Raw genomic sequence first — 14,160 nt, forward strand, 5'->3', positions numbered from 1 at the left:
TATTTACAACACTTTTAATATATTTTGATGTTTTAAGTTTATTAAGTCAGTTGTCCTCGTTAGTAACCTACAACTAGTTGTCCACAGTTAGATGTACAGAAATAAATCGATAAATATTATCTTAAATCAATCCACGACCCAGTGTATACGTATGTCAGTATTGATCACAACTCAAACTATATATATTTTGGAATCAACCTCAACCCTGTATAGCTAACTCCAACATTCACATATAGAGTGTCTATGGTTGTTCCGAAATATATATAGATGTGTCGACATGATAGGTCAAAACATTGTATACGTGTCTATGGTATCTCAAGATTACATAATATATAATACAAGTTGATTAAGTTATGGTTGGAATAGATTTGTTACCAATTTTCACGTAGCTACAATGAGAAAAATTATCCAATCTTGTTTTACCCATAACTTCTTCATTTTAAATCCGTTTTGAGTGAATCAAATTGCTATGGTTTCATATTGAACTCTATTTTATGAATCTAAACAGAAAAAGTATAGGTTTATAGTCAGAAAAATAAGTTACAAGTCGTTTTTGTAAAGGTAGTCATTTCAGTCGAAAGAACGACGTCTAGATGACCATTTTAGAAAACATAATTCCACTTTGAGTTTAACCATAATTTTTGGATATAGTTTCATGTTCATAATAAAAATCATTTTCTCAGAATAAAAACTTTTAAATCAAAGTTTATCATAGTTTTTAATTAACTAACCCAAAACAGCCCGCGGTGTTACTACGACGGCGTAAATCCGGTTTTACGGTGTTTTTCGTGTTTTCAGGTTTTAAATCATTAAGTTAGCATATCATATAGATATAGCACATGTGTTTAGTTGATTTTAAAATTCAAGTTAGAAGGATTAACTTTTGTTTGCGAACAAGTTTAGAATTAACTAAACTATGTTCTAGTGATTACAAGTTTAAACATTCGAATAAGATAGCTTTATATGTATGAATCGAATGATGTTATGAACATCATTACTACCTTAAGTTCCTTGGATAAACCTACTGGAAAAGAGAAAAATGGATCTAGCTTCAACGGATCCTTGGATGGCTCGAAGTTCTTGAAGCAGAATCATGACACGAAAACAAGTTCAAGTAAGATCATGACTTGAAATAAGATTGTTATAGTTATAGAAATTGAACCAAAGTTTGAATATGATTATTACCTTGTATTAGAATTATAACCTACTGTAAGAAACAAAGATTTCTTGAGGTTGGATGATCACCTTACAAGATTGGAAGTGAGCTGGCAAACTTGAAAGTATTCTTGATTTTATGTAACTAGAACTTGTAGAATATATGAAGAACACTTAGAACTTGAAGATAGAACTTGAGAGAGATCAATTAGATGAAGAAAATTGAAGAATGAAAGTGTTTGTAGGTGTTTTTGGTCGTTGGTGTATGGATTAGATATAAAGGATATGTAATTTTGTTTTCATGTAAATAAGTCATGAATGATTACTCATATTTTTGTAATTTTGTGAGATATTTCATGCTAGTTGCCAAATGATGGTTCTAACATGTGTTAGGTGACTCACATGGGCTGCTAAGAGCTGATCATTGGAGTGTATATACCAATAGTACATACATCTAAAAGCTGTGTATTGTACGAGTACGAATACGGGTGCATACGAGTAGAATTGTTGATGAAACTGAACGAGGATGTAATTGTAAGCATTTTTGTTAAGTAGAAGTATTTTGATAAGTGTATTGAAGTCTTTCAAAAGTGTATAAATACATATTAAAACACTACATGTATATACATTTTAACTGAGTCGTTAAGTCATCGTTAGTCGTTACATGTAAGTGTTGTTTTGAAACCTTTAGGTTAACGATCTTGTTAAATGTTGTTAACCCAATGTTTATAATATCAAATGAGATTTTAAATTATTATATTATCATGATATTATGATGTACGAATATCTCTTAATATGATATATATATATATATATTAAATGTCGTTACAACGATAATCGTTACATATATGTCTCGTTTCAAAATCATTAAGTTAGTAGTCTTGTTTTTACATATGTAGTTCATTATTAATATACTTAATGATATGTTTACTTATCATAATATCATGTTAACTATATATATAACCATATATATGTCATCACATAGTTTTTACAAGTTTTAACGTTCGTGAATAACTTGGGTGGTCAATTGTCTATATGAAACCTATTTCAATTAATCAAGTCTTAACAAGTTTGATTGCTTAACATGTTGGAAACACTTAATCATGTAAATAACAATTTCATTTAATATATATATAAACATGGAAAAGTTCAGATCACTACAGTACCTACCCGTTAAATAAATTTCGTCCCGAAATTTTAAGCTGTTGAAGGTGTTGACGAATCTTCTGGAAATAGATGTGGGTATTTCTTCTTCATCTGATCTTCACGCTCCCAGGTGAACTCGGGTCCTCTACGAGCATTCCATCGAACCTTAACAATTGGTATCTTGTTTTGATTAAGTCTTTTAACCTCACGGTCCATTATTTCGACGCGTTTGATAATGCTAAAAATGAACATATATTTCATAGCATTATTCCTCAAGAAAGACAAGCTTTTAGTTGCAATTGTTTTATTTACAAGTAATATTCGTTTAAATAATAAACGGTGAAGACAAAAGACAGATTCGACGAATTGAAGACGCAAACGACCAAAAAGCTCAAAAGTACAAAAGACAATCAAAGAGGTTCCAATTATTGATAAGAAACGTCTCGAAATTACAAGAGTACAAGATTCAAAACGCAAAGTACAAGATATTAAATTGTACGCAAGGACGTTCGAAAATCCGGAACCAGGACCATAGTCAACTCTCAACGCTCGACGCAACAGACTAAAAATTACAAGTCAACTATGCACATAAATATAATATAATATTTAAATAATTCCTATAATTATTTATATATTATATTAATATTTAAAACCGTCGGCAAGAAAGACTCCAAAAGGGACTGAGCTGTAATTTCAAACTCCGCGACTCGCGGAGTTTGAAGGCAAAAATGCCGCGAGTCGCGGAGCCCCAATTTCTGAAAATCCCTATAAAAGCAACCGAATTTTGATCGCAAAAACCATCTTTTTTTCCTTCTTCTTTCAATATATACGTAAATATTTATATTTATATTTTAATTTTAATTTTAATTTTAATTTTAATTCTAATAATAAGGGTATGTTAGCGAATATTGTAAGGGTGTAAGTCGAAATTCTGTCCGTGTAACGCTACGCTATTTTTAATCATTGTAAGTTATGTTCAACCTTTTTACATTAATGTCTCGTAGCTAAGTTATTATTATGCTTATTTAATCCAAAGTAATCATGATGTTGGGCTAATTACTAAAATTGGGTAATTGGGCTTCGTACCATAATTGGGGTTTGGATAAAAGAACGACACTTGTGGAAATTAGACTATGGGCTATTAATGGGTTTTATATTAACTAAACAATACCTTGTTAATTTAATATACAAACTTATAATTTGACGTATTTATATATAACCATATACGCTTGACTGGGTACGGTGGGCGGGATATCTATAAATACCAATAATTATTCATTTTACCGGATACGGAACTGGATTAATAGTTAATAGACTTGTTGAAACAGGGGTGAATTACATTCAAGGGTAATTGGTGTAATTGTTAACAAAGTAGTAAAACCTTGGTTTACACGCAGTCGATAACCTGGTGTATTCATTAAACAAAGTATTAAAACCTTGTTACAATTCGAATCCCCAATTAGTTGGAATATTTGACTTCGGGAATAAGAATAATTTGACGAAGGCTTTCGCTCTTTATATTTATGACTGATGGACTATTATGGACAAATCCGTATGGACATATTAAATAATCCAGGACAAAGGACAATTAACCCATGGGCTTAAAATGAACACGTCAAACATCATGATTACGGAAGTTTAAATAAGCATAATTCTTTTATTTCATATTTAATTTCCTTTATTTTATATTTAATTGCACTTCTAATTATCGCATTTTTATTGTTATTGTATTTAATTGCATTTTTAATTATTGTACTTTTTAATTATCGCAAGTTTATTTTATCGCACTTTTATTATTCGCAATTTCATTATCGTAATTTACTTTATGCTTTAATTTAAGTCTTGTATTTATTTTTAATATTTTACATTTGGTTTTAACTGCGACTAAAGTTTTAAAATCGACAAACCGGTCATTAAACGGTAAAAACCCCCCTTTATAATAATAATATTACTTATATATATATTTGTATTTTTATAAAAGTAAACTAATATAGCGTTAAGCTTTGTTTAAAAAGATTCCCTGTGGAATGAAACGGACTTACTAAAAACTACACTACTGTATGATTAGGTACACTGCCTATAAGTGTTGTAGCAAGGTTTAAGTATATCCATTCTCTAAATAAATTAATATCTTGTGTAAAATTGTATCGTATTTAATAGTATTTTTCCTGCTAAAATTAATAGTATTTTATACCACTTAGCTTCCACATCAAGTATTTTTGGCGCCGCTGCCGGGGACTCTCTTAAAAGCCGGAAGCGCAACGCTAATATAATATATAAAAAAAAAAGATTTTTAGTTTACTTTTATTAAATTTCGTTTTTATAAAAATAAGTTTTAAATATTCGAAAATATAAAAAGAAAAAGAAAAATATAAATATTTTTAGGAGTTTGATAAATATTTGAGTTTTATAAAGTTTCTTTAGTTTGTAAAAATATAAGTTTTATTTAATTTATTTTATAAATATATTTTATAAATATAAAAACTGAAAAAAAAAATATATATATAAATCTAGTTTTACGATTTTTATTTATAAAATTATAAAGTAATTCTATTTTTATTTTAGTTTTTAAATATAAGTTTTTATTATATATAAATTTTAGATTATAAAACAGAAAAATTTAAAACAGAAAAAAAAACGCGTCAGTTTTAAACTGTTCCAGGTTTGAATTTTGAAACCCCGCGACTCGCGGGGTTTGCTGCTTTAAATACCGCGACTCGCGGAGGGGACCTGACACCGACAGAAACCCTAACTCAATTAATTACGGAGTAATTATTAATTATTATTATTATAACCCTACCTAATTATTATTATTATAATTACTTTTACTTTTTATTTAATTTATGTATTTAGTATTAATTAGTTTAATTAATTTGTAAAATTAGTAGTTTTAATAAATAAATAATATAAAAATAATATTTTTATAAAAATTGTACTTTTTACAACGTTTTGTATATTTTTATATTTTATACCTTTTTAATCGTTTTAGCGTAATAATTGTATTTTTAGCTCATATTTAGTTTTAAACTTAGTTTTTGCCATAGTTATTTTTACTCCTAGATTTTTAGGCTTTGCCGTAGAATTCCTTAAGTGCTTTTTCTTTAGACTAAGATTTAGTTGCTTTAGAATTTTGCGACGCCTTTTTAAGTTTTAGTTCCTTTTTAAGTTATTTCCATTTGGGATTTAGTTTTTCCTTTAAGCTTTAATATTTTTAGACTACTTTTACCTATGTATCAATTATCAATCCAATTAGTAATCTTAATTTGCGATTATAATTTTAAGTTAGTTGTAGTAATAAGGTTAGGTTAGTCAAGTATTTTTAAGTTTTATAAGTTTCTTTAATTTTTTCGTCACCTTTTATTTTTCAACCATTTTTCTTTTTCGACGAACTTTTTTTTCTTTCTTATTTCTCGCTATTCTAGTTTTTAGGACATAGATTTTTATTCTACTTCTTATCTAAATTTCTTAAAATTACGAAAATTTATTTTAAGTGGTTAAATTGATAGACATCAAAATTTTCTGGTTCGTAGTAATAGTTGGATTTGTACGTGGACCGGGTTATTGGAGCCAAACAGTCCTCAATTATATTGAGACCAAACGAATCCTGCCCCTCTGCTGCATCTTTTGGCTATTCGAAACGTGGGCAAAATCAGAAAAGTCTATTGATTGGATAACTTATTATAATTTTTCTTTCCTTTTAAACTAATAGGATATTCAGTGAATGCACCGAGCAAGACGTTCACCACCTTTTGTACGTTCACCACCTGTAACTAGATCAAGACATTTAGTAAATATTACCACCGTTGATTTTTCTTTAGAATCGTCATCCAGTCGACCAAGTACTCCAGTTCAAATTTCCGATAATCCATTTTTTGAACCCGACCTCACAATTGAGAATCCGGAGAATATTCAGGAACGATTCGTAGATCCTGAACCACTAAACTTTCCTCCGGAACCACCAATCATTAAAACAGAGATTGTTGAGGAACGAACCATTAAATTAGAATCCTCTAGTGATTCCGATTCAACAAATTCAATTATGAAGAATCTGGAACCTTTAAGTATGGAAGACCGAATGAGAGCTAAACTGAAAGGACCCGTTCATATACATTATAAACGATTCACAATAGTTGATTACATCGCGAGGTATTTGACCTCTATATGATACATTTTACAAACATTGCATTCGTTTTTAAAAGACAAACTTTCTTTACAACGAAAGTTGACGGCATGCACACCATTTCATAATACATCCAACTATAATTTGGCTTAATAATAATCTTGATGAACTCAATGACTCGAATGCAACGTCTTTCAAAATATGCCATGAATGACTCCAAGTAATATCCTTAAAATGAGCTAATGCACAGCGGAAGATTTCTTTAATACCTGAGAATAAACATGCTTTAAAGTGTCAACCAAAAGGTTGGTGAGTTCATAGGTTTATCATAACAATCATTTCAATATATTAATAGACCACAAGATTTCCTATTATAAATATATGTACACTCGCAAGTGTATAAAAGTATTCTATAAGTTGTAGGCACCCGGTAACAAGCCTTAACTTTCATGTTTTACCCTCTGAAAGTACACCAATCAGGTGTGTTATATAAACCTCGAAGTACTAAAGCATCCCATAGTCAGGATGGGGTTTGTCAGGCCCAATAGATCTATCTTTAGGATTCGCGCCTACCGTACATAGACAAGTAGTTTAATGTTACCAGGCTAAGGGTATATTTCTGGTTTAAACCCACATAGAATTAGTTTTAGTACTTGTGCCTATTTCGTAAAACATTTATAAAACAACGCATGTATTCTCAGCCCAGAAATATATATAAAAAGGGAGCAAATGAAACTCACCATACTGTATTTCGTAGTAAAAATACATATAACGTCATTTAACAAGTGCAAGGTTGGCCTCGGATTCACGAACCTATATTAATTATATATATTTTTATGTTGGTCAATATTTGTCTAACAATTTTTGGTCAAGTCATAGTGTACCACAATCCTAATGCTCGAGACTAATATGCAAAAGTCAACAAAAGTCAACTTGACCCAAAATGACTTCTAAAATTTATACGTGTTTATTATATAACTTAACTATAGTCGTTTTATATATTTAAATATATTTATTAGATTTTATAATAATAAAAGTCATTTATTAATAAAAATTTATATTAACGTTTATATATGATAAAATATACTTTTATATATCTTAAGTAGTAAAATTTATAAAGTTCACTTAATATAGTAAAACAATAGTGGTAAGTATTATTAATGTAATTATATTACGCGTGGTGAAAAATATCTTTGTATCCCCTATTTATTTGATTAAATCATATTGATCATAATAATAATAAGTAAAAGTTGTATTATTTTGTAATAATAATTATTATTATTCTATAATAAAAATAACAATATTTATATTTACTAAAAATGTTATTATGATAAAATGATAATACTAACATAATAGTAATAATGATATTTTATAATAACAATGATATTTCTATTAAAATAATAACGACGATAGTAATAATAATCATTTTAACAATAATACTAAAATTCAGTTGACTATAACTTCTAATCCGTTCATCGAAACCATTCGATATCTAAATGAAAAGTTCTTAATTTTTCGCTAGCTTTTCAACGACATGCATATCATATACCCTATCTCAGTAGCATATGTATCTAATTCAGGATTCAACAAACCTATCTAAGGACAATATCGAATGTACAAGCATGCATAATCCTATATACTCGAGCACTAGTCAGGGATACACTATTGATATATAAAAGTTAAGTTATGAGTGCTCACGTATCAATATTGAGATTCAATATTGAAGGAAAGTACGAAGACGCAACGGAGATGATAAACACTAGATTGACCTCACGAGCATACCCATGAACCATACCCATCACCTCCATAGCTATAACCCATAATTTCCTTAGCTTCGACTCATTAAAAAAAACTATTTTGAAATCACTCGGACAGCACTCCGTCGTAATATTTTATGTATACTAATAATATCTTGAAATAATACAGAGCAAATATATATATTTATATATATAAATCGATTGAGAGAGTTTAGAGAAATATATTTTCAAGTTTCTATGAAATAATGAAACCTACTGAATTCTATTTATAATAGATTTTTGAATTATTAAAGTGAATTATTAAAGTATGAATTATTAAAGTGAATTATTAAAGTATGAATTATTAAAGTAAATTATTAAAGTATGAATTATTAAAGCTAATTATTAAAGTATGAATTATTAAAGTGAATTATTAAAGTATGAATTATTAAAGCTAATTATTAAAGTATGAATTATTAAAGTGAATTATTAAAGTTAAAGTAAAGTAAAAGTAAAGTAAAGGTAAAGTTAAAGTATAGTAAAAGTATAAAAACTATGTATGTATAATACGCATATAAATATATATAATATTAATTTAAATCGTTATATATATTTAATGAAATAAAATATAAATATCGTTATATTTATTATACTGGTTAAGTAATGAGTTGTCAAAAGTGATTCTATATATTTATAAAAGTTATATACGTTTTAATAATAAAGTTCTTTTTAAACTAAAAACGTCTTTGTACGTTTGAAAATAGATTAATAGAATATTATGGAAACCAATTCTCCACTAACTTTTGTCTAACTTTCGTAAATGACACTTTTTGTTTTTATTTATAAATAGTTTTACAAATTATTCTGAATATCGTTAAGAGGAATAGATTTCTCAAATCATAGTGGACCTCTCAACAGAGACTTGTAATCATAATTCAATGTTTCTAATAATTCAATCAAAAAATATATATTTTTTTAATTTCGCCGAAAATCATATTGAAACAAATACGTTCGTATAAAGTATTATACGTTTAATACTTTATTAATATTCTCAAGTTATAATATATATATACATATACATATCTATTTATATATAACGGTTCGTGAATCGTCGGAATTTGGTCGAGGTTATAATGAATGTATGAACACAGTTTAAAATTCTTGAGATTTAACTTAACAAACTTTGCTTATCGTGTCGGAATAATATAAAGATTAAAGTTTAAATTTGGTCGAAAATTTCCGGGTCGTCACAGTACCTATCCGTTAAAGAAATTTCGTCCCAGAAATTTGATAAAGGTCGTCATGACTAACAATGAGAATGTTATTATAACGATTATAGAGTTTTATCATGTTCAAGAAGAATGGATAAAATAATTCGATTACTCGAAGCGTGTGAGTGAAGTTATCGTAAATGAATGAAATAAGATAATAGTGATTCGTCGTATCTTTTGACGTCATCACGATTGATCTCCGAAAAGAAAATCTTTGTAATCTATATTGGATTTGATTATTCGGCGATTAAGGAAATTATGATCCTCTTCGAATTAATGCGATAATCCATTTTGATTTCTCTGTCGGATATTTCACTATAAATCCACCTCAATTGTTTTCTTACAACTCACACCTTCTCAACTCATATTTTAAAGTATTTGTCAATATGCTTCATCCAGTGCTGATTCTTGATATACTCCTCACTTTCATATCCGTCGCTCTTCTTTTTCATCTGCCTCCGGAAGAATCTATTTACTTCTACTATACTCTTGGTTTTATAGTGTTTTTAGTTCTCCCGTGTCTTTATATTGCTATATGCATTGATATATACGGTTTGTGATTTCTGGGTTGTTGTTGGGTTTTATATCTTCCCTTATATTTCAAAGTCCTTGCTTCTTCTATAATCATTGTCATCCACAGTTAATGCTCTCTTCTATTTGCTATGATTTATACTCCCATTTCTAGTCCGAAGCTTTGTCCTTTTGTTTCTTCTTCTTGCGATTAAGCACCGCTTGTAATGGTCCAGAATTCGCAGATATAAATTTCGGAATGAACATTGTTAATGTTCTAGGAAGGAAATTGTAATGGCACGATCTTGACTTGTCAAATTACCAGAATACCTCGGAAAAGGCCGAATCATCAAGAAATATTTTCTTGATATTTAGAGATCAAAGAGAATACAAGAGTCGTGTAACATAGCACATGATGACGCTATGATCTGTGAATCATCATGTTCCATTTAGAAACTCAGCATGAATTACTGTAATATAATCACGTTGATCAAGTGTCATTATATTATACTAACTCATGCTTCAGCTCCCAACACTTCTTCAAGAATATTCCTATTTTAAACTCGAATGTTTCAGAATTTAGAAACTAAAATAGTTTCTTTTATGATATAATACAGATAGCGCGAAGAGGTAAATGATTTCAGATAAGAATAATTATAAAAATATCTTCAGAAGTATGGATGATATTTATAATGAAAGATACGATGATATCTTAGAATGTCTAATATCAGAGGATGATGAAGGATATTGTCCGCAGGGGTTTAGAGTCAGGAGCAAGGTATTCGTTAATGACTTCAGCAAGTACTAAATCATTTAGATTCTTTGAAGGCAGGTTCAGCCTTTGTGATTTGTCCACAGCCTCCTTCATACTTTGCTCAATCCGTTTTCCAGTTTCAAATCTTCTCTTTTTCCGAGCTTTGCCAATATACTATCCTTTATCATCCAACTTTTTACTGTTAAGGTCGTTTACAGTTTTTGCTGCTTCATCAGCATTTTTCAAAATTTCGAAAACTGGTTCGCAGTTTAGGGTGTTTTTCAGAAATTTCTCATTCAAAGAATGTAAGTCTTGGAGGTAGACGTTGTGTGTATATGTAATTGTTGATGTAGACATGCTGTGAGGTTTCAAAATACTGATTGCTGATTCTCAATAATTAGTATGGCAATTCTTGTTATAAGGTACGAATGAGTATATGATAGGGTTTTGATAATTATAATGATTTTTTTTTTGAAAAGTCAAAGATCAGTGTAGTTGTTTGTAAATTTATTGATAATGTGGTGAATATAAACGATTCCCCGGTAACGTTGGCAAAAGGGCAACGTATCTATTGAGGTTATAATAAGACTTTTTTGATTGAGAAGTCGAAGTTGACTTGCTGGAGCTGTGACAAAACTGTCTATTTTGAAACGGAATTGAAAAGTTATTTTAGCTAGTAAATGCCAAAGGGTCTAACATGGATACGTGTCGAACTATGACTTGGGTTTTGAGAGTTTTTCAGGTGTATAACTGTGGGTAACATGTGGTTGAATCATCATCTCGATTGTTCCTTAGTTGAAGTGTCTTCAGGAATTTCGAAGGGTTTGAGCACATATTGTAATAGTTAATACATATGATGTTCTAACACAGTTTTGAAGTCAAAAAATAGCTTTGAAAGATATAGGAATCTAAGAGTGATGATACTGGTTATATTTCGAATTGAATTATGCGATTTCAAAATCAGAATATGTAATTGAATTTGAATGAGTATGATTGTTTTGATTTATATGAAAGAATGGATATTGTTGTGAAAGTAGGGAGTACAGTTGATGATTGCTGAATCAGTTTCGAAAAATGTAATATATTAATTGTGAATTTATATATCTCTCGGGTATTACCTACCCGTTAAAAAAAATTTCACAATTAATATTTTGTACAACAGAATTTTATTACAGTCTTTATGAAAATATATATGTGCATATTTTCTTCAGATGTAACATAGATTTAATGAGTTAATATTAAATTAAACTCATTTGATTTACGGTTGAAACTAGAACTGAATAATCCCTAAAGACTTTAGAAATTACATAACTTTTACGGAGTATTTATTCAATAAAAGTGAAATTATTAATTAATACTTCGTTATTTGTTGGTGTTTGTAACCCTTGCACCATATTCTCTAAAGCCACTACTCGAGCGCGAAGCGCGTTGACTTCTTCTATTACACCGGGGTGATTGTCGGTTCGGACAAGCGGATAAATAAAATCTAGAATTTGATGTAGTATATAATCATGACGAGATACTCTGGAAATGAGAGAGAAAATGGTGTTTCGGACCGGTTCGCCGGTAAGTGCTTCAGGTTCTTCGCCAAGAGGGCAATGTGGTGGATGGAAGGATCACCTTCTTCTTGTCTCCAATGATTAAGGAGGCTACGAACCCATCCCCAATTCATCCAGAATAGATGATGAATAATTGGTTGATCCATTCCGGTCACACTGCATTCGGAACTTGAGTGGGATTCCATTTCGGAATCCGAGGGACTTGAACTAATGACGAATTCCATTTCGTACGATTGAATAAAGAATTTTTCGATATGAAATGATTTTCCGGCTATCGGGTGGTATTCTAATTATATAGAGCAAAAGGTTTCGTAGATTACGGAGGAATTTACGGAATATGTCAGGCAAAGTTTACAATAACAGATACGCTAAGATATGAATTTTGTCTATACACTATTCATGCAATCAATGCAATAAGATGTGTCTAGACTAAGAATGATAAGCCGGTAATTTCCGACAAAAATGATGAGCAAAAATTTTGACATGCAGACACGGTCGAAGTCCAGACTCACTAATGCATCCTAACGACTATCAGTTAGACACACTAATGCAGACCTGGTTGGCTAAGACCACCGCTCTGATACCAACTGAAAGGACCCGTTCATATACATTATAAACGATTCACAATAGTTGATTACATCACGAGGTATTTGACCTCTATATGATACATTTTACAAACATTGCATTCGTTTTTAAAAGACAAACTTTCTTTACAACGAAAGTTGACGGCATGCACACCATTTCATAATACATCCAACTATAATTTGGCTTAATAATAATCTTGATGAACTCAATGACTCGAATGCAACGTCTTTCAAAATATGCCATGAATGACTCCAAGTAATATCCTTAAAATGAGCTAATGCACAGCGGAAGATTTCTTTAATACCTGAGAATAAACATGCTTTAAAGTGTCAACCAAAAGGTTGGTGAGTTCATAGGTTTATCATAACAATCATTTCAATATATTAATAGACCACAAGATTTCCGTTTATAAATATATGTACACTCGCAAGTGTATAAAAGTATTCTATAAGTTGTAGGCACCAGGTAACAAGCCTTAACTTTCATGTTTTACCCTCTGAAAGTACACCAATCAGGTGTGTTATATAAACCTCGAAGTACTAAAGCATCCCATAGTCAGGATGGGGTTTGTCAGGCCCAATAGATCTATCTTTAGGATTCGCGCCTACCGTACATAGACAAGTAGTTTAATGTTACCAGGCTAAGGGTATATTTCTGGTTTAAACCCACATAGAATTAGTTTTAGTACTTGTGCCTATTTCGTAAAACATTTATAAAACAACGCATGTATTCTCAGCCCAGAAATATATATAAAAAGGGAGCAAATGAAACTCACCATACTGTATTTCGTAGTAAAAATACATATAACGTCATTTAACAAGTGCAAGGTTGGCCTCGGATTCACGAACCTATATTAATTATATATATTTATATGTTGGTCAATATTTGTCTAACAATTTTTGGTCAAGTCATAGTGTACCACAATCCTAATGCTCGAGACTAATATGCAAAAGTCAACAAAAGTCAACTTGACCCAAAATGACTTCTAAAATTTATACGTGTTTATTATATAACTTAACTATAGTCGTTTTATATATTTAAATATATTTATTAGATTTTATAATAATAAAAGTCATTTATTAATAAAAATTTATATTAACGTTTATATATGATAAAATATACTTTTATATATCTTAAGTAGTAAAATTTATAAAGTTCACTTAATATAGTAAAACAATAGTGGTAAGTATTATTAATGTAATTATATTACGCGTGGTGAAAAATATCTTTGTATCCCCTATTTATTTGATTAAATCATATTGATCATAATAATAATAAGTAAAAGTTGTATTATTTTGTAATAATAATTATTATTATTCTATAA

The sequence above is a fragment of the Rutidosis leptorrhynchoides genome, chromosome 7 (assembly GCF_046630445.1).
Source record: "Rutidosis leptorrhynchoides isolate AG116_Rl617_1_P2 chromosome 7, CSIRO_AGI_Rlap_v1, whole genome shotgun sequence".
Classification (NCBI taxonomy): Eukaryota; Viridiplantae; Streptophyta; class Magnoliopsida; order Asterales; family Asteraceae; genus Rutidosis; species Rutidosis leptorrhynchoides.